This window comes from Schistocerca serialis, chromosome 1 (assembly GCF_023864345.2).
Source record: "Schistocerca serialis cubense isolate TAMUIC-IGC-003099 chromosome 1, iqSchSeri2.2, whole genome shotgun sequence".
Taxonomy (NCBI): domain Eukaryota; kingdom Metazoa; phylum Arthropoda; class Insecta; order Orthoptera; family Acrididae; genus Schistocerca; species Schistocerca serialis.
In genome coordinates this window covers 71,688,386-71,713,500 of record NC_064638.1, presented here as the reverse complement: position 1 = coordinate 71,713,500, position 25,115 = coordinate 71,688,386, and the positions used below count along the sequence as shown (strand labels likewise).

General features: G+C 41.0%; 1 protein-coding gene across 2 annotated transcripts in view; it reads left to right on the top strand.

The window, feature by feature from the left end:
- Positions 1–25,115, top strand: part of LOC126461788 (uncharacterized) — a 425,449-nt gene that overhangs the window by 138,084 nt on the left and 262,250 nt on the right. The gene's annotated exons all lie outside the window — the stretch shown is intronic.

Below are 25,115 nucleotides of genomic sequence, written 5' to 3'. Positions count from 1 at the left end.
ATGCCGACTGACCTGTTGAGTGCGTGAACGCACAGATGGCGTCGCTACTCCCCCCACAACCCGTACTGTGACCAATCGGAGGTTACTTTCTGAACCGCCCTCGTATATATCGTAGGTGAAGTTCAGAATTTATATATCAATCCCCTCAAAGTAGTTCGATGCAACTCTCAAAAACTCTCTATAAAACAGACTTCGAAGTTTTCCTAGCGTGAATATTAACGTAAATCGAGGTTGTTCTCTCCAAGGCCTGCGTGGTTCTGTGGTAGAATGCTTGCCTACAACGAGGGGGAGGGGGGGCAGGTTCGATTTCTGGCCGTGGCAATTTTTTCAACAAAGGAGTATGTTCTACTAGCATTTCCGTGAGGTGTGTGGCCAGGCCACCAAGAGCTGTTGGAGGACGATTTGATTCACGGATCTGGCGGAGGTTCGAGTCCTCCCTCGGGCATGGTTGTGTGTGTGTTTGTCCTTAGGATAATTTAGGTTAAGTAGTGTGTAAGCTTAGGGACTGATGACCTTAACAGTTAAGTCCCATAATATTTCTCACACATTTGAACATTTTTTTTTTAATTCACGGATCCAGTTATATGGCTCCTTCCGTGTATAGCGATTTTACGACTACGACAAGTGGGGCCTGAAGATGGCATCAATGTAATGCCGAAACTGGTAGCACATAGAAGTTCATAAAATAAAATAAATTTTTACAGTACATAGGCTCTTGGTAAATTATTGCATCAAGAAGTTTCAGCGTCTGGTTAGAAGCTACGTTTGACGTCCAGGCAAAACGACGTGGTTGTAGTAGTAGTTTTCTGTTCCCATACGGATGCTTCATTTTAGTGAGTCCCCTTGCCTCTCACCATTGGTGCTTGATTTCGGTGAATCCCCCTGCTTCTGGCGATCGGGGTGCTCGATTCCAGTGAGTCCCCTTGCCTTTCAAGATTGGGGTGCTCTATTTCGGTAAGTATCCATGGCGGGTGGACCTGTCACAGTTACTTCTTGGACATTTTACTTCATTACAACGGTTGTGTCAGCAGCCAGCGTGGTAGTTACGGCGGTTGGATGGAAACGCACACCACATCAGCCACACTGGTTGCGGGGTCAGAGGGCGGCCACCGAACTCAAGCATTTCGATGGTTTGGAAATTCACCACTAACAATTCCGTAGGGAAGTGAAAAATACATTTCCATGTAACTAGCTTACTTGCCAGAAACTACAATGTATATTGTAACCTCCCCACAAAAATTTTAAAAGAAAAAAGAAGACAATACTTAATAGAAATGGGAGCCGAGTGTAACCTCCCCACAAAAATTTACATGAATGACAATATTATTTAAGAATGCTAATGGTCATTGCTCTTTGCGTAACCTGCCCACAATGAAATGTACTGACAATGGGAACAAAAATGTGAAATTCGCATTCTGACTCAAATATAAATTCTTCACCAAAAAATTAAAGTCCATTCAGTGATAAGAAAATTCAATTAAACCGAAACATCGGTCTTTGGCCCTGTGTAAAACAATCAGAATTAAAGTCTTACCTCAGAATAACTGGATGTCAAATTTCTGCTCTTATTTCTGCGCACGGCTTGGAGGAACTGCATTGCAAATAATAATATTCCTTTTTTCTGTGAATTTACTGAAATTTTTCTTCAAAAGAAGTGGAATGAAATGGGAAGTGCAACGAAATCTTTAGTTCAATAAAAAAATTAAATTTTTGAAAAAATGCTTTTGAAATCAAAATTATTATTGGGGGACTTGTTAGAGATTGATTACAATAAATAAGTTTTACATTGTCTAATGATTATATTAATTAACAGTGTACCTCATTCAGCATCTTGACCAGTGTTGCCGACCGCCTACATCACACAACCGCACTGGGCTGCTACTACTGACCGACCGCTCTGCATGACGACTACTAGCATACTGCTCTGCACGACTACACAGAGCTACAGACTCGCAACGACTGCCGACAGAGAACTGCTCGCAACACTCGCGCGGTCAAGCGCAAACTCTCTGGTCACAGATGCTACAATGCCTCGCCATCGCTGCTATGTTACATACGTGTTTCATAACCCTCCACTGGGGGGGCAAAAATTTGGCAGCGATGGTGAGTCATTTGGACTTGCCAAGCGCGGCAAAATTTTTCTTTAATTAACAAAATTCTACAACTTACTGAATATTTAAATGTTGTGCACACGCACTAAGTACAAAATATATCAGACAAAGACAAAATGTGAATACAAAACATAGTAGCAAATCAGAAAAAATGCATATACAAATTATTTGACAGATAACAAAGTGCACAGGCACTGAAAAAATTCTTTAGCATATTCAGAACAAATAAACAGACTGGTAAGAAAAAATATCATGATGACAAGTGACATAAGTGTACTCGCACTGGAGTTCAGCGAATCGAAAAATGTATAACCTATGAACATAAATGATGTTACCAAAAAATTTTTTTCTTTACGTGACAAGAATCAGGATAGGAAAGGGAAGGATTGCATCATGGTTGTAGCACTTTAGATTGCACACAGCTGTTCTGAAAGTCCATATCTTTCCACAGAAGTACAACACCAAGTGACACAACTTGAAGTTCTTTTCCCATCAGAATTTATCAGTGTAGCCAAGACACTGAACTGTCGTAGTAATGTTCCATGTTTTCATTTTGGCAGTACCTTACGTACACCAAACAGTGGGACCATAATAATGTCTTCATCGCTCACGGTGGTGGACAGCATGTCGTGTCAACACCACGCTCTTACAAGGCACACCAACGTAGAATTAGTGCAAAACCAAAGATAGTGCTCCATGATCACTAGGATAAACAGGACAAATGGACATTGCAATACTTCAGGGTAGTTAGCTCATGAGGTGAAGGACATTATGTCACATACCATTGACAATTACAGTCTTCATTAGTAGTTTGCGGCATTCATAGCCCAGTTATTGAACATTTCTGTACTAAGTATGCAGTATTACAGAAAAATGTTCATTAATTGTTTTACATAGAATCAGTAGCCTTCTTTTCCTGGTTACAAAGTATTATGAAATAATCGCATTCTTTTCAGTTACAGAGTATAATTAAGAATCATTAACCTTCTCCTAATTACAGTTAATTAATCATTTGTCATTCCAATAATAATCATTAGTCTTCTCCTAATTACAAAGCATTATTAAACAGTCACATTCCTTTCTGGTTACAAAGTATCAACATTGGAAACAAGAGCTAATCAATGGCATAATTAATAACAATTCGTGGAGTGACATTAATTATTGGCACTCAGTGGCCAGCAAGTATTGAATAGAATCATCATTCAGTATTATTCAGATTATTACGAAGTCATTATTAAAAATCAGTTAATTACAGTCATAGCATTAATAATCATGGGCATTACAAGTACTCATTACAATAAACAGTGTTCCTCATTCAGTAGTATTCAGATCATTACAAAGTCATTATTAAAATCAGTTAATTACAATCAAAGCATTAATAATCACAGGCACTATAAGTAGTCTCATTACAATAAACAGTGGCAGTTATTAGCTAGTGACAAAGCATTATCTTAAATATATACCTTTTTTTTTTGTCTCATTAAGAAGTCATTACTCAAGTGACGTACTATTCAGAGCTAATCAGTATTATTCAGAATTGTCTCAAACTGGTGTCACTATTTGGGACTGGTAATACCCTTTTTTTTTTTTTTTTTTTTTTTTTGTTAGCAATGCATTGCGTTGGGATCGATAATTAAGTGCTGAGGCATAACACTATTTGCTTTTGACCTATTGCTGGAAACGAGGATAGGTAACGTCATTCGTCATGAGTCAGCTGTAGCAAGGTTATGTAACAAGGCAGTATATGTGATCACATTTATAAATGATAAACACAAATGGGTAAAAATACAAAAAAAATGCAAGTACTAGAACAGGTATAGTAACTAACAGGTTTAGCAAGTATCATGAAAAACTTCTCCTGGAAAAAAAATACAAAATGGATTATTGACCTGAAAGAAGAAACGCATACTATGCTGAAAAGTAGTGAACGTCGAATTAACAGGTAGTGAAATGTGTATAAAAATGTGTTCCATAGCTGTCCTTTCCAAAACTTTCCGTCATCCTACTATGCAATATAACACCTGCTGTCAAAACAAACTGCAACAAATACTTAAATAACTACATAGCATAAATATAAAACTTCAACATTATCCTCATCTGTAAAGAAAAAACTTCATTATCAATCACTTCATTATCCACATTATCATAACTTCATTATTATCATCACCTGTAAAGAAAAACTTCATTATTCATAATACCATATCCTTCATCATTATTCATCAGTATTCATTATCATCTGCAAAAAATCACTTCATTACTCATTATACAACTATTCCTTATCTCTAGCATATTTCATCACTAAAACTAAGATGTGTAGTTCAGTCTGACAGCCTGCATTAATCACCTTGTATTCTGAAAGAAAAATTAGTTAAGACTGCTATTCTATGATGAGTATAGTATATTCTTGTTAATGTTTGTTAATCCTGATCCATTTACTCTTCCTCATAAAGTTATTGCATCTCCTTTCGTTTATTCCGTAGGTGAAATTCCCATTTCTGTTGGATTTATTTCTTACATACATCATTTCTTTCTGAAATTGATGAACAGAGATTAATGTCTTGCATTTAAATCATATACCCACTAAATACTGACTGGTTTATGGTAACATACTTAAGCATACAGCATAACATGACAGAAAACGTAATATGTCAAAGACATTGACAGTGTTCAGATGCAAAATATACACAGAATAATACAATGCAGCAGCAAAAAAAAAAAAAAATGTGAAACACTCACGATGTTGAGATATCATAGGGCAAAAAATGTCAAAGTCGACTGGTGTGTGTTATATCTTAACTATTTCACAGTGCATATAAACAAAACTGGAGTACAATCATATACACAAAAAAGTGGAAAATGTGCACGGTCTGATGTGTAACGACAAGAAAAGCGACCTGCTAACCTTACCTTGCCGGGCACTTGCCAAGAAAAAATACGATAATCATCAGTAATTAGTCACGTGAAATAATTGCATTAGTAAATGGCATCATAGTGTGTTGAATAATACAGTGGTTTCACTCAATAAACGGTTTAATGTTTGAGATATGGTGATTGCCTTTCGATTTTCTGGTTCTCAAAGTTTCGACGTGTACAACATTGGGGTGAGGGACGCTGCGAATCCGATACGGACCTGCGTATAGAAGTTCAAATTTACTGCACTTACCTTTTAATTTGCTGGATAAATAGTGTGTACGTACTAGTATCTTCTGTCCAACGTGAAAGTCTCGGCGTGTACAAACCTGTTTTTGCTGTCTTCTCCGGCGCTCTGCGGCACGTTTGATGTTCTTCAGCGCAATGTCAATTATTTCGTGGTGTCGTAATCGACGAGATGTAGGAAATGTTATTAATTCTTTAATTTTGTTAGGTGGTTCAGCATTTTTCAGTATAACAGACGGAGATAGCATAGTGGATTCATTTGGAATGGAATTAATTACATCTTGGAATGAGAATATGTGTGTGTCCCAATCAATATGTCTTTTGTGGCAGTATATTCGGCACAGTTTACCAATTTCTTTCATTAATCTTTCACAAGGGTTCGAAGAAGCGTGGTACTTGGATATATAGATCGGAGAAATGTTTCTGGCTCGTAACATGCGTGTCCATACGCTACAACGAAATTGTGATCCATTATCAGAAATTACTTTCATTACATGCCCTACATGAGATAGAAAATGTTTTACAAATGCATTTGAAACAGTTTTAGCAGTAGCTTTGCGTAATGGAGTGAAAGTAACAAATTTTGAAGTGAGCTCAACAGCGACAAAAATGTAGCAAAAACCTCTGTTAGTTCTCGGAATCGGACCAAAAATGTCTACTGCAGCCATATGTCTTAATTTAACAGGTATAATGGGATGTAATGGAGGAATATGTGAAGTGGTGTCTGATTTAGCTTTCTGGCAAATTTTACAAGACGCTAAAACTCGTCGTATACGTTTCTCCATGTTAGTAAAATAAGAGTTCTGTCTCAGTATAAGAAAACATTTTCGTGCTCCGTAATGTGCGTAGCTTAAATGAGTGTACCAAATTAATTTGTTGACCAGTTCGTCAGGAATGCATAATAACCAATTGTTGCTGTCAGGATGAGAGCGGCGAAACAGAATGTCATTGCGTACAGTGTAGTGGTTCCTAATCGTAACATTATTCTTATCTTGCCAAAGGTGTTTAATTTCTTTCCACACATTGTCTTTATTTTGCTCCTTTGCTATGTCCTGTAATGACGATGAAATAAAGTTTTCAAATGCAACTTGCTGAATGTACATGACACTGAAATTTGTTTTGCAGAAGTTGGTTGCTACGTCTTGCTGATTGTTGCCGAGAGAACGCGATAGCGCGTCTGCTATAACATTTTGTGTGCCAGGAATGTGGACAATCGTAAAATTAAATTCTTGTAAATAAAGTTTCCATCTGCTTAACCTGTCGTGAGTGAGTTTAGCCGAAAGTAAAAATTGTATCGCTCTGTGGTCTGTGTAAACGGTGGTATGTCTGCCATAAAGAAAGTGCCGAAATCTCGTAAAAGCCCATACAACACATAATGTTTCCAATTCTGTAACGGAATAATTTCGTTCAGCAGGTGACAGAATGCGGCTTGCAAATGCGATGTTTTTAATAACTGTTGAACCATCTTCTTCAATTTCCTGGAAAATATGTACGCCTAAAGCGGTGTTAGAACTGTCGGTGGCAATGGAAAAATTTCTAGTAAGATCTGGGTGCGATAATAGTGGTGCATTCAACAAAGCATGTTTCAGGTTCATGAATTCAGAGTGTGCTTGCTTATCCCAAGACCAAATACTGTTTTTACCTGTTAATTGGCATAGTCTAGGCGTGTCTAAAGCAGAATGGTGAATAAATTTACGAAAAAAGTTAATTAAGCCCAAAAAACTGCGTAATTGCTTCTTCGTCGTAGGAACGGTAATGTCACGTAGAGCTTGAAGTTTTTCCGGATCAGGTGCAATGCCTTCTGCTGAAATTACGTGTCCAAGAAATTTTATGGAAGTTTTGCCAAAGTGCGATTTATTAAGATTAATTGTAAGTCCTTGTGCATGAAAAGTTTGTAACAGTTGTTCAAGAATCAGATTGTGTTCGGACCAGTTAGCTTCTGCGATAAGAATGTCGTCTACATACGTCGTAATTCTGTCTTTAAGTTCTGTCGGAAGTATAGTGTTCAAACCGCGAATAAAAGCTGCAGAAGAAATAGTTAAGCCGAACGGTAGTTTGCAAAATTGATAACAGTCGCCGAAACAGAGAAAAGCTGTATATTTTCTGCAGTTCGGATGAAGTTGAATTTGCCAAAATCCCGATTTCAAATCTAGTGTAGAATAAATAGCTGTACCATGAAATTTCTGTAAAAGTTCCTCTAGTGTCTGTGGTCGATCTGTTTCGTTAATAATAATGTCATTAATGTGACGTGAATCAAGTACAAGGCGAAGTGAGCCATCTTTTTTCTTAACAATATGTAGCGGGTTTATGTACGGACTAACTGCTGGTTCAATAATTCCTTGATCAAGCATATCCTGCAATTCTTTTTTAACCTGTTCTCTGTGAATGTATGGAATAGGATAATGCTTTGCTTTAAATGTGTCGTGCGGTTTGACTTTAAATTCATACATAAAGCCGGACATAGTACCAGGAATGTTGTCAAAAACTGGAGCTTGCTGTAAAAGAATTTTGTGTAATTGCGTTCGTTCGTCGTCTGTAGTTGCACTGCTTTGTCTAACTTTATCGGAAATCATTTGTATTACTTCGTAGTCCATTTCGTCTGGAGTATTATAGTTGTGTACGTACGTATCCGTTAACAATGTGGGATTACAGTCTATGTCACGTGTTGCGGAAATGACCTCTGTGCGGTTGATTGTTTGTTCTTCCGCAGATAATGAGTGCTGAAATTCTAAAGCAAGTTGTACATTTTCATCCTTTAACATTAAATAAGAATTCTGAAAATCGATAACTGCGTCGTGTTGTACCAGAAAATTCGTACCTAAAATAACGTCTGTTGTCAATAAAGGAACAATCCAAAAATTAGAGTGAAAAGTATGACCTCCAATACAAAATGATAAATGCGTCTGTAATTTAACGTCAACACCTTTACTCGATACTGCTCCTTTCACTTTTGTTTTGCCTAAAGGTAACGTCGGATAGGTATTCTCTTTGTTGCACTCGTTGAAAGTCTCCTCATTTATTACTGATATTGGTGATCCGGAATCAATTACTGCTGAGAATTTCGATGAACCAATTTTAATCTCGATAACAGGATGTGAAATGGTTTTCTGAATAACTGGTCTTTCCTGTAAAAGAGTGTCTCTGATGTCGTCAAAAGTAATTACATTTTCGTGAACAACATTTTGCGTGTCTAAAGTAGTGCTTGTATTATTGGAAGATGCGATCTGTGCAGTATCTAGTCAGATTCTATCTGACGCGTTATTATTATTAGGAGGATGTTGTGGCATTTCGACTATTTGAACTGTCCTATTACTTCTTCCAGACGTATTACGTTCTGGATGGTACCTACTGTCGGGTTCATTCATGAGAATAGGTCCTTGTTGATTATTTTGTTGCTGGTGAGACCGACTGTTATTATATGTACGCTGATAATTCTGCTCATCGTTTTTACGTCTGTCGTGATAGTCATTCCTATACGGTGCATTACGATAGGCATTGAAATACTGTCTTCTCTGTAGGTAATTGTTTCCTTGTTGCCGCGCGTTACTATTTGTTGGATCTTGGGCTATATGCGCACGCGGCGGAACATTAAAGCCTAGTTGACCTTGTGCATTACATTGTTGGTTATGTATTCCAACCGGCTGACTTTCATACTGTTGTGGTGGAAAACGTCTATTGTTACAAAAATGTGTTTCCTGTTGCTGAAAATTTTGACGATATTGATAATCTGAATTCTGTCTGTTATTAAAGTTTTGGTAGTTGTCGTTCCTAAAACGTCTGTTATCTTTCCGATTGGAATTACGTCCCTGATCATAATTGCAGTACGGTTGTTGACCTTGGTTGTTACTTAAAAAGTTTTTGTTTACAAAAGAATAATCAGATTGCTGTACTTCCAAGAGCTGTAAAAGATCTCTGAATGCTGAAATGTTTTCTTTTTGCTGACTCGTTAGAAGTGACACTCGTAATGACCGTGGTAATTTGGAAATGCATAATTGTATAAGTGCGGATTCACTGTACGGTTCACTCAGGTATTGGTTTTGTTGTACCATGTGCTCAAAAAATTGCGTTACACTGGGAAAATTTGAGTTTTCATAGTTTGGCAAACTAATTAGTTGATCTTTAATTCCGCGCTGTGTCGTCTTCGACCAGTACGCTGACAGAAAAGCATTCTGAAATTCCTCTACCGAGTAACACTGTCTCGCGATTGGTCTCATACGAGTTGCCGGTTCGCCTTCCAAAAAACTGCAAATAAATTCAAGTTTATGTGTTACAGGCCAAGTCGGTGGAAGAGCAAAGCTAAACTGTTGAATCCAATCCAGTGGGTGAATCTGCGTTCTATCGTTTTTGAAAACCTTAAACTTTCTCACTGACAGAAAATGTTTGTAGTCGAAATTATCATCTCTGTGTGATGGAACAGGTTCAGGATCGTAAGAGAATCTATTGAACTGTGGTTGATCGGAATCTAAGTCCCGTACTCTCTGTAGATTACCCAAATTATACGCGCTGCGTGAGTCTGACACATGTTCATAAAGTGGCGTCTGTTGCGGTATGTTATTAACTGAAATGTTTTTGATCTCTGTTACTTCTTGTTGTAAATTTGACAACTTCCTACGTAACGTATTGTTAGATGAATCGATCTCATTAATTGTCTGCTGTAAATTTTGAAATTCAGGTGTTTGGTTAAATGAAACCGGTGCAGTATCGTCTGATTTATTGTCATTAGTATTTTCGATGACATCAATACGACTGGCCAATTCATCACATTTTTCAGACAGTATCTTAACCTGATCATCGGTTTTAGAATCAGACGCATTAATCTGTTTTTGTAACTTACGCGTAGTTTCGCTCAGTTTTTTAACATCAGCTTTGATGACATCGCAATCCTGTGTTAGATCTAATTGTTCGAATCTGTCTGTCACTGTTTGAATATTTACTGTGTGTGTATCTGTTTTTGATTTAAGATCAGAAATTTCATCCCGTAATTCCGCGTTCAACTGTTCTATGGTGTTAATTTTGTCGGACACTGTAGTAATATTATTGTCTACATACGTCTTCGCTTTCGCGAATATTTTACGTTTGTCCTCTTGTCTTTGTGCAGTGATTGTTTCCATGACTTGTCGTTTTACTTTGTTTTGATCCTGAATAAATCTGCGGAAACGCGTATCACTGTTCTGAATGTGCTGATTAAAGCGCTCGTTAATCTGAGTGTTCTGCTGTTCGAATTTCGCGTCTATCTTTGCGTCCATAGTGCGCGAAAGTTCTACCGTCATTGTTCTAAACTCGTCCCGTAATTGTGCAGCTTTTTCAGAGCATTGTTTAGCGACTCCGCTAATTTCGTCTCTGAGTGTATCTGTCGCGGCTGTTTGCATTTCCCTTAATTCTTGCGCAACAGACTTTATTTCTTCGCTATTTTTTCGTGAACAAGCCTCAATTTCCACGCGCAACTGTTCCTTAGTGTCATGGCACTGCGCGGCAACGGCTCTAATTTGTTCACTAAGCTGTCTGGAATTGTCGTCTAATTTTTCATTTAAGTGTTGTTTGAGATTTTCATTATCTTGTTTGTTCTGTTCCCTAAGTTGTTTAAGATCTTCGGCATTATTGTCAAGTTTTTCGTTCTGTTGTTTGAAATTTTCATCAATTTTATTAAATTTTTTGTCCTGTTCACTAAATTGTTGTTTGAGCAATCTTGCCATAATTTGTTCAAAGCCAAAGTTAGCGTTTATACTCTCTGTGCTGTTTAGTGGTGGATCTGGAACTCTCTCGCTTACTGTAACCATTTGGTTATTCTGAGATTTACAAAAAGGTTTGTCAGTCGGATGTACACTGTCAGACATTATTTCGGAATTAAATAGCTCCGTCGTACTTTGAGTATCCTGTTCATTCTCATTAGACAAATTTGTCTGTGCGTTACTTGAGTTTTCCAAATCGGGTGTGTTAAGCTGGGCAGCGCTCATTACAATAGAGCGTTCTGCGTCATCAATTGTCGTCAAATTAACAGACGAGACAATTGAGTTCGTTTGTTCATTATCAGGGTAAAAGTCATCATTAGTGGTTGGAATGCACTGATTGTTAGTGAACGCAGGATTGTCATCATTACACTGCGTGTCACATGTCCTATCGGTAAAGTCATTTGAGCCAGTAATTTCGTTCGTAATACCTCGCGATACACTATTCACAGTCTTTCGCGGCATTTTTACAATAGTCAAAATTTTTCACAAAACAAATAAACACAATGCAAAAGCAACACACAAATACAACAAAGCAACAAATTGCCGTTGACCTGTAGAAGGAAAGTCACAAGATTAATAAAAGCGTTGCGCCAAATCCTAATTATATCTAAGCAAATAAGAGCAGATATCTGACTGTTGCTCAAAAGACTCTCAACGAAATTCGATCCTGGACTGGGTGTCGCCAAGTGTAACCTCCCCACAAAAATTTTAAAAGAAAAAAGAAGACAATACTTAATAGAAATGGGAGCCGAGTGTAACCTCCCCACAAAAATTTACATGAATGACAATATTATTTAAGAATGCTAATGGTCATTGCTCTATGCGTAACCTGCCCACAATGAAATGTACTGACAATGGGAACAAAAATGTGAAATTCGCATTCTGACTCAAATATAAATTCTTCACCAAAAAATTAAAGTCCATTCAGTGATAAGAAAATTCAATTAAACCGAAACATCGGTCTTTGGCCCTGTGTAAAACAATCAGGATTAAAGTCTTACCTCAGAATAACTGGATGTCAAATTTCTGCTCTTATTTCTGCGCACGGCTTGGAGGAACTGCATTGCAAATAATAATATTCCTTTTTTCTGTGAATTTACTGAAATTTTTCTTCAAAAGAAGTGGAATGAAATGGGAAGTGCAACGAAATCTTTAGTTCAATAAAAAAATTAAATTTTTGAAAAAATGCTTTTGAAATCAAAATTATTATTGGGGGACTTGTTAGAGATTGATTACAATAAATAAGTTTTACATTGTCTAATGATTATATTAATTAACAGTGTACCTCATTCAGCATCTTGACCAGTGTTGCCGACCGCCTACATCACACAACCGCACTGGGCTGCTACTACTGACCGACCGCTCTGCATGACGACTACTAGCGTACTGCTCTGCACGACTACACAGAGCTACAGACTCGCAACGACTGCCGACAGAGAACTGCTCGCAACACTCGCGCGGTCAAGCGCAAACTCTCTGGTCACAGATGCTACAATGCCTCGCCATCGCTGCTATGTTACATACGTGTTTCAATATCCATATTATTTGTACTGTACAATCACATTTACAGCTCTCAGGTAACGTTTGAACATCAATATCCACCATCACAACACAAAGGCGTACATTTACATCGTAAATAAAATGTAGAATAAAATGGGCCGTTTCTTAATTGCAATAAAAGGCACAATTACTGTTTGAGCGCCATTTATCACGAATGGGAAGCAATGGTTTGAGTAAACCGTGCGTACTTTTTGGCGTACAGCCCGAATTTGCAATATCAAGCGAGGTGGGGGATGTGTCCATTTCAAAATAGAAAGTTGAACCCGCGCAAGCGGATGGGGTGGTTTGAGGTCGACAGTTGTAGCGCAGACAGATGTCTTCTTTACTAATATTAACATTTCACCCAGAACATTTTTTCGTACAATACTTCCTCTTCGAGATACTTGGTTGTCTCAGGATAAAGTGAACACCCCTGTAAATAAAAACATTACGTGCAAAAATTCGGAGGTTACTGTTGTTGTTGTTGTGGCATTCAGTCCCAGGACTGGTTTGCTGCAGTATCAAGCGAGGTGGGGGATGTGTCCATTTCAAAATAGAAAGTTGAACCCGCGCAAGCGGATGGGGTGGTTTGAGGTCGACAGTTGTAGCGCAGACAGATGTCTTCTTTACTAATATTAACATTTCACCCAGAACATTTTTTCGTACAATACTTCCTCTTCGAGATACTTGGTTGTCTCAGGATAAAATGAACACCCCTGTAAATAAAAACATTACGTGCAAAAATTCGGAGGTTACAGTTGTTGTTGTTGTGGCATTCAGTCCCAGGACTGGTTTGCTGCAGCCTACGCACGCAGACAACTATTAAAGCACCACGTCTTCAGGCCACAAGCGGCCCATCGGGACCATTCGATCGCCGTGTCACCCTCAGTTGAGGATGCGGATAGGTCGTTGTGATAGTTTTCTTTGACCGGAGCCGCTACTATTCGGTCGAGTAGCTCCTCAATTGGCATCACGAGGCTGATTGCACCCCGGAAAATGGCAACAGCGCATGGCGGCTGGATAGTCACCCATCCAAGTGCCGGCCACGCCCGACAGCGCTTAACTTCGGTGATCTCACGGGAACCGGTGTTTCCACTGCGGCAAGGCCGTTGACCAGACAACTATTAACAGATCATTAATATCCAACATTAACAGCAAGGGTCCCATGCTCTCTCCTGGAGCACGCCTGATGTTATTTCTACAACTGTCCATGATTTGCCACCCATTGTGATATAGTTTATCCCTCCTACCAAGAAATCATCATTCAGTCACAAATCTCATTTCATAGTACACAATGTGGTATTGTCATTAACCATTGTTGTCGTCGTACCGAGTAAAATGCTTTTCGGAAACCTGAAAATACTGCATCTGCCACTTGCCTTCAGGGTGTCTTGTGGTGGTTGGCTTAGAGAAGGTCACTGTGTCAGGCACTTAAGTGTGATTTGTAGAGTACCCACGTATATGTACATTACATTTTTGATGAGAATATGTTCTAATATTGTGCAGCGAAGGAAAGTCAAGAACATTTTGCAGTAGTTTTGTATATCAGTCCTCCTACAGCTATTGAAGACGCTTGTAAACTATGCTGCCTTTCAAATACTGAGCACAGGGTTATTTTCGAGAAATCAGTAGTATAAGAGACGTAAGAGAGCTATGTATTACTGATTAATTTATGTAAAGTAGCTCATTTATCAAAATCAAACAGCTGACTTGGAACCAGAAACAGAAAGGTAATTATCGTAAAGACGTGCGTAACATTTTTATTAACGGTTTATCGCAGGTTCCTCCTCTCGGCTGACAGAGTGCTCCTGGGGATACACAATTGCCTCTACGCGTTGAGCGGAGCCTAGGCAGCACCCCTGACCACTGTTACAAGTCGTGTTCGGAGAGTGCCATAAATTACTGACGCCCTTTAAATAAAGTCTTCGCATCCGCGTGGCCCTTGCCCTCGAGGCTGGCCGGGAAACATTTATCAGACCACTTATAATTAAATGAGCTTCTCGGGGCTATTCAATTTATGTCGGTGTGGTCCGGTGAATGCAGTCTAATTAAGAGTAATGACCGCAGCGAGGGATGCGATGTGCTCGCGCCGCCCCCACGCTCAGGGGTCCTTAAGGCTGAAAACTAACAATCGAAGAAAATAATTACTATTAATGTAATTTCGTGTGAGCCTTTGTTCGGCGCAAATGAGACGCGAGATGGGGAGGGCCCCGAGGGAGGGTCGTGACACAATGGGAGACGGTGGCCAGTGTCTGGGGCCCGCGGTCGTCCACACCTGTACTCCTCGCCTCGTGCAGCACCTCACCTGTACCCACGGCACGGAACGAGATGGCGCAGTAGAAAGGCATCGGGCAGGACGGCGCTTCGAATACCCTGTGACTATCCAGGTTTAAGCTTCCCGCCGTTCCCTTAAGGCCGTGACGCAGTGCCTCCGAAAGAACGCAGAGAATTTCCTTCCCGATCCGGAATTTGTGCTCCGTCTCTGATGACTCAACCGTCGACGGCCCTTTGAGAGTTAAAATTCCTTCTCACTTCCTTCTACGCGCTCCGACACAAGTAACACTGCGAGTGACTGGGTTACGGACAGTTCACAGCTACACTCTCTACTCGATTACCACATACAGTCAGAACCGATTCAGAAAATATCGTTCTTGTGAAACACAACTAGCTCTTTATACTCATGAAGTAATAAGTGCTATCGACAGGCGATTTCAAATTGATTCCATATTTTTAGATTTCCAGAAGGCTTTCGACACCGTTCCTCACAAGTGTCTTCTAATCAAACTGCGTGCCTACGGAGTATCGCCTCAGCTGTGCGACTGGATTCGTGATTTCCTGTCAGAAAGGTCACAATTCGTAATAATAGACGGAAAGTCATCGAGTAAAACAGAAGTAATATCCGGCGTTCCCCAATGAAGTGTTATAGGCCCTCTATTGTTCCTGATCTATATTAACGACATAGGAGACAATCTGAGTAGCCGTCTTAGATTGTTTGCAGATGATGCTGTCATTTACCGTCTTGTAAAGTCATCAGATGATCAAAACGACTTGCAAAATGATTTAGATAAGATATCTGTATGGTGCGAAAAGTGTCAGTTGACCCTGAATAAGGAAAAACATGGAGTTATCCACATGAGTACTAAAAGAAATCAGCTAAATTTCGATTACGCGATAAGACACATAAATCTGAGGGCTGTAAATTCAACTAAATACTTAGAGATTACAATTACAAATAACCTAAATTGGAACGATCACATAGATAATATTGTGGGTAGAGCAAACCAAAGACTGCGATTCATTGGCAGAACACTTAGAACGTGCAACAGGTCTACCAAAGAGACCGCTTGCACCACGCTTGTCCGCCCTATTCTGGAGTTCTGCTGTGCGGTGTGGGATCCGCATCAGGTGGGACTGACGGATGACATCGAAAAAGTTCAAAGAAGAGCGGTTCGTTTTGTATTATCGCGAAATAGGGGAGATAGTGCCATGGACATGATATGTGAATTGGAGTGGCAGTCACTAAAACAAAGGCGTTTTTCGTTGCGACAGGATCTTCTCATGAAATTTCAATCACCAGTTTTCTCCTCCGATTGCGAAAACGTTCTTTTGGCAACCACCTACATAGGCAGAAATGATCATCACGATAAAATAAGAGAAATCAGGGCTCGCACGGAAAAAGTTAAGTGCTCGTTTTTCCCCCGTGCCGTTCGAGAGTGGAACGGTAGAGACAGCATGAAGGTGGTTCATCGGTTGAAATCCTCATATTACGTAGCAATTCCTGATTTGTATTCCGTGGTAGCTACCGAGATTGTTCTCTGGGATGTGGAAAGAAGTCAACGATGAGCATCATACATTGAAGCGCCAAAGAAACTGGTATAGGCATGTTTATTCAAATACAGTGATGTGTAAAGAGGTAGAATACGGCGCAGCGGTCGGCACCGCCTATATAAGACAACAAGTGTCTGGCGCAGTTGTTAGATCGGTTAATGCTGCTACAGTGGCGGGTTATCAAGATTTACATGAGTTTGAACGCGGTGTTATAGTCAGGGCAAGAGCGATGGAACACGGCATCTCCGAAGTAGAGATGAAATGGGGATTTTCCCGTACGACCATTTCGCTTGTGCACCATGAATATCAGGAATCCGGTAAAACATCAAATCTCCGACGTCGCTGCGACCGGAAAAAGATCCTGCAATAACGGGACCAACGACGATTGAAGAGAATCGTTCAACGCGACAGAAGTGCAACCGTTCCGCAGATTGGTGCAGATTTCAATTCTGGACAATCATGAAGTGTCAGCGTGCGAACCACTCAACGAAACATCACCGATATGGGCTTTCGCAGCCGTAGGGCGACTCGTGTATCCTTGATGACTGCACGACACAAAGCTTTACGCCTTGCCAGGGCCCGTGGGCACCAACATTGTACTGTTGACGACTAGAAACAGGTTGCCTGGTCGGACGAGTCTCGTTTCAAATTGTAGTGAGCGAATGTACGTGTACAGGAATGGAGACAACCTCAAGAATCCATGGATCCTGCATGTCACCAGGAGACTGTTCAAGATGGTGCTGTCTCTGTAATGGTGTGGGACGTGAGCAGTTGGAGTAATGTGGGACCCCTGATACGTCTAGATAGGACTCTGACAGGTGACACGTACGTAAGCATCCTGTCTGATCACCTACATCCATTCATGTCCGTTGTGAATTCCGACGAACTTGGGCAATTCCAGCAGGACAATTCGACACCCCACAGGTTCAGAATTGCTCCAGGTACACTCCTCCGAGTTTAAACACTTCCGCTGGCCACTAAACTCCCCAGACATGAACATTACTGAGCATATCTGGGATGCCTCGCAATGTGCTGTACAGAAGAGATCTCCGCCCCGTCGTACTCTAACGGATTTATGGACAGCCCTGCAGGATTCAAGATGTCATTTCTTTACAGCACTACTTTACACATTATTCGAGTCCATGCCACGTCGTGTTGCGGCACTTCTGCGTGCTCGCGTGGGCCCTACACGATATTAGGCAGGTGTACATGTTTCTTTAGCTCTTCAGTATATTTAAGTCAAAAGTAATGAAAAAACTTCATGAAATACATTGCGTGGCAGAAAAAGTGAAGCACGCAGAATACACTGTCGGATGACAACGTAACACCATACGCGTACATACCATTCGCAGGGCCGGTCGGAGTGGCCGTGCGGTTCTAGGCGCTACAGTCTGTAACCGCGAGACCGCTACGGTCGCAGGTTCGAATCCTGCCTCGGGCATGGATGTGTGTGATGTCCTTAGGTTAGTTAGGTTTATGTAGTTCTAAGTTCTAGGGGACTGATGATCTCAGAAGTTAAGTCCCATAGTGCTCAGAGCCATTTGAACCATTTTTTTTAACCATTCGCAGGTGTGTAAGTGATTAGTTGCAGTTCTCTGTGATAGGCAGGAGGGCCCTTAGAATTCATCAGTGTTGCTTGTGATTAGCGTTGTTTGAAGTGGTGATAGGGTGTATAAGGGTCGTGAACAGCGTCAGATGTGGCATGATCGCGGCGAAGGGCACCCTGATACCGAGTATTCGTGTGAAAAAGCATTACTAACGGGATACAGAGTTACCAGCACCTCACAAAGTTTGAAAAAGGTCTCATTGTGGGTCTCCATTTGGCCGACTCGTCGAATCGTGCAATATCTAGGTTGCTAGGGCCTTTGGATGCGACAGTAGCCCGATGTTGTACTCCATGCGAACGTGAGTGCAAAGTATACGCGACATCAGGGTTCAATTGGCTCTGAGCACTATGGGACTTAACATCTGAAGGTCATCAGTCCCCCAGAACTTAGAACTACTTAAAACTAACTAACCTAAGGACATCACACACATCCATGCCCGAGGCAGGATTCGAACCTGCGACCTTAGCGGTCGCGCGGTTCCAGACTGAAGCGCCTAGAACCGCTCGGCCACATCGGCCGGCTATCAGGGTTCAGCTCGACCAAGTCTGACCACTATAAGAGACGATCACCGTATGGTGCACCAAGCACATCGTAATCCTTTTACAAGTGCATTTGCCACTCGAGTTCTAGTAATGGCCTCCTGGAACATTCTGTGTCATCCATCAACATTGGTCGGAGACTACCAACCGCCGCACAAGGAAGTTAACGTCCAGTGCACGGGTTGCCGTTAACACCATAACACAAACGACTGCACTTTGAGTGGTTCAAAGACAGGGAAGGGCTACTGATGAATGGCGTCGTTTTATGTTTGGCATCGAATCGCGGTTCTGCGCTACCCCACTTGACCAATGTCGGCGGGTATGGCGGCGACCTTGGCATAGGCCCCATTCTTCCAGTGTTTTGGAGAGGCACAGTAGTCTTACTCTCGGCATCATTGTATGCTCAGCCATCGCGTCTGATTTCAGGTCACGGCTGGTAGTGATAGAGTGATCTCTGATAGCACAACGGTACGTCACTAACATCCAGCCCCCTCATGTGGTACCTCTCATGTGACAGTACTGTGGCACTGTTTTTCAGCAGAGCAGTACTTGTCCACACATGAACTGTCTCCATGAACTGTCTGTATGAAGCTGAGGTACTCCCGTAGCCAGCAATATCCCCAGATCTGTTCCGTCCGTGGCAGAGCATGTTTGGCAGTGCAGCTGCCAAGATTTCCAGAACCAGTTGGAATTGTTGTGGGCCAACTTGCCTTAGGAGAGGATACAACGACTTTAAGACACCCTTCCCAGTGGGACATTATATCTTAATATAGGATAATAAGGGTACCTTGAACGTGGATAGGGTTTCATCACTGATATTTACGCTACGTTCCAGTCCTACTGGGCTTGTGAGAAATTAATATTAACTGTACGCACAACCGACAACTTTAAGATACGCACACAAGTTCACTCGAGCGTAGTAACGCATGGAAAAACAACCTGCATACAACAAATTTGACTTCATTTCCCATCTAAAACATGCATCACGACCATGGAACAGATTAAACATGAGAGAAAGGATCAATTCTGGACTCAAACGTGATACAAATAAAAACAGGGTCGGTAGTTACAGAGAACGGCAATTTATTTATACTTAAGACACATAGTTGCCATGAACACTCGTGAAGGAAAGATAGTCACGCCCCAACATATAAACACACTGTTAACAAGGGTAATAATGCAATCGTAATTAAGTAATCCCTGAAATCATTTAATAAAACACTGTTACGAACGTGGGGTGCCATTACACAAATGGTCAGCCTCATGTAAGTGGTGGACCTAGAGGATTGTATGGGAACAAAGACTATAGGAATAATTCACACAAACCTTGATAAACAGACAAGGTGGGATACTATAGGTGCTAAACTGTCGTAAATAATTCCACTGGAGGATAAACAGGGAGCACACAGGCATGTTACCAGACAGTTACCTTACTGGAAAAAAAAAATCTTTTAAAGTCTATAAATGAAAAATGAGAAAGAATGTTTTACCCGTGCTGGTCCTCGTACTGCCCATAATTTCACGTCTAAAAATCTGGAACATAGCGGTATTCACCGGGTACGAGATAACGGAGACTTGGTTTTGCCTTCTCAGCACGGCTATATTCAGTATTGAAAGAAAATTACTTATTTCATATACAACAGTCAATAGAGAAGGGTTGTGAAATAACTGAACTCGATCAGTGAAGGCGCTAATCTTATTCCTTCATTAGGACAGAATGAACTTGGACTGTGGTGGCACGTGCCATGACCACGGAAAAACGACCAAAATCAAAATACTACTGAATATATTAAAATCACACGAATTCCGAAAGAAAATCTCAAGCCGTGAATGAACACGCGTTAAAAATTGCAATGCAGCAACTCAAGAGTCACAGATCTACAGGCATAAGTGATCATATCTCATCACGGACAAACTTTCCACACTAAACCGCACTCTACATTCAAAATTCGAATGAAAACAACCAAGAAATAAAGCCGTAAGACAATCTACAGTATGGCACTTCTGACAGAAACAGATTGAAACACGTTACATGTTAAAGCGAACAAAACCGTTATCTAACGCCAAGCCATACAAGTAGACTCGGAAGTGTCCTTCTTATACTCATGTATCTCAGAAGCAAAGTGTCTGCTCGCCAATTTCGGCTGTCGCGCTATCCCGGAAGAATGGCGGGATGCAAAGTACCCTTAGGCCAACCACAGCTCAGGGACTCTTAAAGGGAGACGGTGTGTCCCTGGTTTGCCCAGCCCTGCGTTCACTGTCATCCGCAAATGCCTGAAAACTGTTAGGTTTATGAAGCTCAGGCGTACAGTGGTTCGCTCTCTGATTCACTGCGGAACTGTTAAAATAGCTTTATCTATTGAGTCAATCACTCAAAAGAATAAACAAGAAGGGATGTGGATCAAATATTTACCATTACGTAAGAAATAAACACTTTCTCTCACACAACTTTCCTCTGGAGGCTCGGAACTGTAATAGAAGAGTGAGATTCAATGTGACTCATGTGTTAAAACACGCTCGGAAATTGTAAATGAGACAACCTCTGAAAAGAGATTGACAGCACCATTTCAATTTGTAAAAATTTAATGACAGTCCATTTCGCTTGAACTACATGCTGAACTTCTCAATTATTTCATGTGCTTCCTTTCTGGTCACAGTACTGCTACTACTATTTTCACACTTCTCCATCAACAAAGACGATAAAATTTGCACGATCTTAGAATGAAAGGTAAACAACAGGCGGTGGGGAAGCTGCGATACTCCCGGCTGATAGCTCCAAGTGCCTGCTACTATCTCACGGACGTGGAACTAATATACAGGATGGTCCACTGATAGTGACCGGGCCAAATATCTCACGAAATAAGCATCAAACGAAAAAACTACAAAGAACGAAACTCGTCTAGCTTGAAAGGGGAAACCAGATGGCGCTATGGTTGGCCCGCTAGATGGCGCTGCCATAGGTCAAACGGATATCAACTGCGTTTTTTTTTTAATAGGAACCCCCATTTTTATTACATATCCGTGTAGTAAGTAAAGAAATACGAATGTTTTAGTTGGACCACATTTTTCGCTTTGTGATAGATGGCGCTGTAATAGTCACAAACGTATAAGTACGTGGTATCACGTAACATTCCGCCAGTGCGGACGGTATTTGCTTCGTGATACATTACCCGTGTTAAAATGGACCGTTTACCAATTGCGGAAAAGGTCGATATCGTGTTCATGTATGGCTATTGCGCTCAAAATGCCCAACGGGTGTGTGCTATGTATGCTGCTAGGTATCCTGGACGACATAATCCAAGTGTCCGGACCGTTCGTCGGATATTTACGTTATTTAAGGAAACAGGAAGTGTTCAGCCACATGTGAAACGTCAACCACGACCTGCAACAAATGATGATGCCCAAGTAGGTGTTTTAACTGATGTCGCGGATAATCCGCACATCAGTAGCACACAAATTGCGCGAGAATCGAGAATCTCAAAAACGTCGGTGTTGAGGATGCTACATCAACATCGATTGCACCCGTACCATATTTCTATGCACCAGGAATTGCAGGGCGACGACTTTTAACGTCGTGTACAGTTCTGCCACTGGGCACAAGAGAAATTACGGGACGATGACAGATTTTCTGCACGCGTTCTATTTAGTGACGAAGCGTCATTCACCAACAGCGGTAAAGTAAACCGGCATAATATGCACTATGGGGCAACGGAAAATCCACGATGGCTGCGACAAGTGGAATATCAGCGACCTTGGCGGGTTAATGTATGGTGCGGCATTATGGGAGGAAGGATAATTGGCCCCTATTTTATCGATGGCAATCGAAATGGTGCCATGTATGCTGGTTTCCTACGTAATGTTCTACCAATGTTACTACAAGATGTTTCACTGCATGACAGAATGGCGAAGTACTTCCAACATGATGGATGTCCCGCACATAGCTCGCGTGCGGTTGAAGCGGTATTGAATAGCATATTTCATGACAGGTGGATTAGTCGTCAAAGCACCATGGCCCGCACGTTCACCGGATCTGACGTCCCCAGATTTCTTTGTGTGGGGATTGTTGAAGCATATTTGCTATCGTGATCCACCGACAACGCCAGACAACATGCGTCAGCGCATTGTCAATGCATATGCGAACATTACGGAAAGCGAACTACCCGCTGTTGAGAGGAATGTCGTTACACGTATTGCCAATTGCACTGAGGTTGACGGACATCATTTTGAGCATTTATTGCATTAATGTGGATTCACAGGTAATCACGCTGTAACAGCATGCGTTCTCAGAAATGATAAGTTCACAAAGGTACATGTATCACATTGGAACAACCGAAATAAAATGTTCAAACGTACCTACGTTCAGTATTTTAATTTTAAAAAACCTACCTGTTACCAACTAAAATTGTGAGCCATATGATTATAACTATTTCAGCCCCATCTATCACAAAACGAAAAAAGTGGTCCAACTAAAACATTCATATTTCTTTACGTACTACACGAATATGTAATAAAAAATGGGGGTTCCTATTTGAAAAAACGCAGTTGATATCCGTTTGACTTATGGCAGTGCCATCTAGCGGGCCAACCATAGCGCTATCTGGTTTTCCCCTTCAAGCTAGACGAGTTTCGTTCTTATAGTTTTTTCGTTTGACGCTTATTTCGTGAGATATTTGGCCCGGTCACGATCAATGGATCACCCTGTACAGTGCAGTCCGTCATGGAGATAAAATCTACTGTGTATACTATTACTTTATACTTAATATTTTAACTTTTGCGTGAGAGCATCATGATTCACAGAATCTAAACTTTATCGAAGCACAAGTTATTCTTAATTGTAAAAATTCTGAGTTAAAGATTGTAGTATATCATCCATCAAAGACAGTACTGTCAGCTGGACAGGTTGTATTTATAGACATTCGAACAGTTTACTACTGAGAAAGCTTTCCTGTACGAAGTATTTATAAATGCTATTGTCATGAACTGAGTATTTTGATCCAAATACTGCAGATCCGCCCAAAAACATCAGACTTAGGTAATAGAACGGCTGCTGGGACACAACAAACTACTGTCAGCTACGAGTAAAGCAAATGTAGAAACTTCTAATGCCATTGTCAGTTTTCCTCGAGATCCAGCAGGGGCCTGACAGTGCAAGATTAAGTGCGCCCTTACAGGAAAATGTGTGCGATAACCGCCTACACTGCCACTACGCGGAAAAGTGCGATTTCAATACGCCACATCTAGGAAAACGTTGTCTTTATAATTTTTTTAATATTGTGCAAAGTTCGTGTGTCACCCATGCGTAATCCTTTTTCCTGTAATTGCCGTTGACGTCCCGCGTAATTTAACAGTCTCGCTGACACATACTCGTATGTCCTTATGCTGTGTCAGCGCAGCAGAAAGAACATTTTACACACCAGATTCGTTCGCCTGAACGAGATCCAGAAAGTAACAAGAAAACACAGTATTACCGAAGCAACAGAGTTTGGAAAGACAATTTAATAAAAGATAGTAGGAAATGCGGTACGTCATACAACGAATGAAACGAACGAACGAAACGAACGAACAAACGAAAAATTACGTACAGCAATTCTCTTTTATGATCCAATAGCGAGAATAAAGTTGAGAGCTCTCTAATCTGCAGAAGAGTAATAATGAAGTATTTCCAATCTTGCCGAAGCATTTCATTCTACAGATAAGCATAAAATTCCGAGTGGTAAGTACTGAAGTCCCCCACAAGCTACGAAGTACTTACTTCATTAAATTAGTGTGACCGTCCACAGCTGACGTAAGTCATGGCAGTGAAGTGGTGTGTTTGTGCCAGTCGAATGCGTCGAATCAGAGTACTGAGCTGAGCCGACATGAAAACGTGGCACAATGGCAGAAATGAGCGTGCTCACGACCACACGAAGTTGCACGATTTGTATGTGTGTCAAAGCGGACTGTCCAATGTGTCAGCATGGAATGATCTACCACTTGCGGACATGTAGCACATCGTAAGAGCAGTTTCAGTAAAAAGAAAGGAACCGATAGGGGCCGGAAACAGCACCGCACACTCTCAATAACAATTGATTTCAAACCCGTCAAAGGAACTTCTGCTATCAGTCAACATAGGCTCATCTCAACCAGTTTTCTAGCGACTATTCTAGGTACAGACGAAAGGGGTGAACGGAAGACGATGAACCAAGCAAAAACCCAATAAACATGGCTTCCTCGATTTGTCGTATTACTATGGATTGCATGAACACCTTAGTCTGTATTGGTTCTTACCTTTTCCCATGTTGTTGTTGTGGTCTTCAGTCCTGAGACTGGTTTGATGCAGCTCTCCATGCTACTCTATCCTGTGCAAGCTTCTTCATTTCCCAGTACCTACTGCAACCTACATCCTTCTGAATCTGTTTAGAGTATTCATCTCTTGGTCTCCCTCTACGATTTTTACCCTGCACGTTGCCCTCCAATACTAAATTGGTGATCCCTTGATGCCTCAGAACATGTCCTACAAACCGATCCCTTCTTCTAGGCAAAGTGTGCCACAAACTCCTCTTCTCCCCAATTCTATTCAATACCTCCGCATTAGTTAGCATTCTTCTGTAGCACCACTTTTCTAAA